This window comes from Mirounga angustirostris, unplaced genomic scaffold (genome assembly GCF_029215605.1).
Source record: "Mirounga angustirostris isolate CCGP_5_RB_7025 unplaced genomic scaffold, mMirAng1.0.hap1 SCAF_3, whole genome shotgun sequence".
In the NCBI taxonomy this organism is placed as follows: domain Eukaryota; kingdom Metazoa; phylum Chordata; class Mammalia; order Carnivora; family Phocidae; genus Mirounga; species Mirounga angustirostris.
Window position 1 is genome coordinate 104,743,734 of NW_026991711.1, and position 3,819 is coordinate 104,747,552.

Below are 3,819 nucleotides of genomic sequence, written 5' to 3' on the forward strand. Positions count from 1 at the left end.
GTGGGCTAAATGTTGATATGGCTTAATTTTATTTTTTCAGGACATTATATATAGGTTTTCAAAGTGCTCTAAATACTTGTCCCAGGGGACTTGTCTCTTTATCTTCTAAAAGATACACTTTACTATTCCAAGGCAGATCCATCAAGATGAGATAGATTCTGGTACAATAACAAAAGCAACCGATATTTCAAGATCATGGTGGTTGAAAGCCACAAAGATCACTTACTATCCATGTCCATCTTGGGTTGGCTAGAGGCATTGCTGTACTCCAGAACCCTAGCTGTGGAGCTGCCATTATCTAACATTTTTGGTCCCTGTGGCATAAAGGAAAGAAAGAGTGTGCAAAGTACACTTGGGCTTCAACTTAGAAATGGCGTGTTTCACTTCTCACATTTCATTGGCTAAAGCAAATTAAAGATCACACCTAACTCCAAGGATCAGGGAGCAGAACCCAAAATATTTGGGCAATTGCACTGATGAATACAAGACACCCTCTCAGATCAGCTTTCAGGATTTTTTTTAAGGAAATGTAAGGTAGAGAATGTTTGGTGTGATGCAAGTCAAGATTTTTCAGGGCAAGGAAATACAATGACAGGACTTCAAGCAGTCTCTTGTAGCCACCGTTCTAAGAATTAGTAATACTGGTTTGTCAACAGTCTGTATACCTTTGTAATGTTTCAAATGTCAAGTTTATTATGTGGTTAAAGCATTCAGTCACTAGTTTTAACAGCATTTATTTGCAGTATTGATAGAACTGCTTTAGTACACACTGTCCTAATGGAACAGTTTGGATTGTTCTGTGTCTAATGTTCCATTTGTCCCTAATATCCTCAATGTCTTCTAAGAGAGAAACATCTCTTTCGTCTGCCTGGAGGAACTTGGCACGAAGTCGTTAATATGAAACTTGGTCTATATGAACAACTGGAAATACCATCTTGATTAAATTGCCTGGACAATTCAATTTAAAAGATCAGTTCTTTATTTGATTTGGTTGATTAAATTAACACTGATATATTTAGTTTTAGCAGGCGAACCATCTCAAGTAATTAGTCAAAAATCTGTCTACCACAAATTATGCCAATATTTTCATGTGAATTATTTAAAAAGTAAAGCTAGGATGTGAATTTATTCTACCTCCTATTGTGTTAAAAAATTGTGTATATTATTTGTATCACATAATTTAAGTAGTTAATTATATACCATTGTTCTGTCTCGTTTATAAGACTGATGTCTTCCAAAATAGGAATTTCTTTAAGGGCAGGGTTGATTTTCTACTTTATTACTCTAGCACTAAAGAGAATATTCTGGGGCCGTATAGTGATTTTTTTTCCTTGCCAGGGAGCTGAGTAACTCAGTCAAGTCTAGGTTAGAGTTCCCTTTCTATTTCTGACCAGTTTATAAAATGAATAGCCCACCTATAACTAAAAGGACACCAGTAAGTTATATTTGTAATTAAAGAAAGTAGTTGATATTTAGATGATTTTTTTCCTAAGAGATGTAATAAAACATAATAAATAATTATGCTATGAAATATTTGAGTTTTAAAGAGTCCAGGAAAACTCTTTAGTCAACATGATTATTTGAACTTTGTATAACTTCTAAATCAGCTGGGTTTTGGGTATCTGATTAGGCCCTCAGTCCAAATAAGATACTTTGTTATTTATACCATAACCATCATTCTATAAGGTTTAACATTAGAGAGGTTTTCTGATGGCCTAAAAGGTCGTATGCAGGAAAGATACTAGAGAGTACTTTTAAAAAAAATCTCTCTTGTTTAAAAGATAATGATATTTCTGGGGCTTCCCAACGTTCCCATCTCAGACCCTACAGAAGCCTAAACAAAGTTGGCACCATCTTTGAAAGAAGTGTAGCTGCTATTCAGGAGCAGTACTAGGTCAAAATAGAAATTCACCAAAGCAACCTGGCAGTCTTACTGAGTTTGATCTATATTTCCACACACTAATGGATTGAGATTTCATTTATTTTTTAAAAGATTTATTTATATTTAGAGAGCTCCCATGGGGGAGGGACAGAGGAACAGAGAGAGAGGGAGAGTCTTAAGTAGACTCGGTATGGAGCCTGACATGGAGTTAGATCTCAGCACCCTGAGATCAGGACTTGAGCCAAAACCAAGAGTCGGAAGCTTAACCAGCTGTGCCACCCAGGCACCCCTGATTGAGATTTTCGTCACTTGAGAACAATGGCAAAGTATTGATCTACTTTCTCAAGTTGTTGTTCTTGAAACACTGTCAAAATATTTGCCATCGTGTTTTTGTCCACCTCCCTTAACAAATACTTTAAACTACTTTGATTTCAATCAATAGATACTTTTCAGTATGATGTATTACTAGATAAATAGGATCACTAAAATATATAGATTAAAACAGTAAATCTTTAAAGATTAAGAAATTAAGACTTGATCTCATTTTAATTCACAAGGTGATCCCAGATCCTCACTTGGAATTGAAGGAGAGACGATCAGTGTTTTATAGTTTCCCTGTCTTATTGTTGGGACTGTGTTCTCATTATTTTAGCAGTGTCAGTAAATAGAACATGCACTGTCTAGTTCGGATGTTTGCTGTTATTTTATGCAGTAGGAAAATATAAGTAAATTGATCTAGGTTATTTCCTCAGGCTTAATATCATCAATATTTCATATTCTCCAAAACAAGATCTTGTGGGGGGTGGGCATGCATTAGTACTTGATGATGAAGGGAGAAAATGCACAGGTGATACCCTGGGAAGTAGTTTTATCAATGAGACCACCTGATTCAGAGAGCTGTGTTTTCACCTATGTCCATTGTATTTACTTAAAGAGCAAAATTTGGGGTTAGTAATATAAATTGAAAAGTCATTCCAGGTTTCTGGGCTTCAGTCCCATTGGGTATGTCATTGAATAAATTCCTTTAGTTATAATGTAGATAAGAGATACCATTAATGGGTCCTATTCAGTTCATCTTTATAATATCAACAGATACTTTTTGAGCACCTACTATGTGTAATGTCTTATACTTTAAAATCACAGTGTGGGTACATGCTCTATTGATAATTCTGTAATGACTACTTCATACCTATCTTCATATGCATATGGATAACTAAAATGGAGCATGAAGCATCCCCGGGCCAAGTAATATGATGGTCCCAGCAATGTATTCTGCATATAAATTGTAGTGTAAAATATTTTTGGCAGAAAAACTGCTTCTTTCATAGCAATTGGATCTAGATTTATGAATGTTGCCAGTGAAGCTATTCTGTGGTATATTTTATGTAAATGAGTTTTTAAAACATTAGTGAAGTTTACGTAGTCAAGAATTAGAATTCTCATATGGCAGGTTAACCTTGTATGTAGTCACATTTGATCATATTCCGTTGCTGAAAATTGTTAAGTATTAAGTATGTGAGTAAAGCTAATCCTTTCAATTATGAGATAGGTATAAGAATGTGCAATTATTAATGGTTCTCACTATGGGTTTTCCTTTGGGGTATACTCTAGCTGGAAAATAACTTTCCTGAAAAATAAATGTCACTGTTGCTTAATCCTGTTGAATTTCAAAATTATTTTATACTTATTGAATTTATGACCTTGACTTTCATAGAGATCCTCTGGGTTTATGTCTTGTGGTGAAAGGAAAAAAAAAAGTGTGTTGCTAGAGGCTCTCTAAAATCCTTCAATATGCAAGCATAGATGAAAATGATTTAAAAATCTCATTGAATTAAAAGGGCATCTAATTCAAAATCTTTAAAATAGGATCTATATGGGTGCCTGGGTGGCTCAGTTGGTTAAGCGACTGCCTTCGGCTCAGGTCATGATCCTGGAGT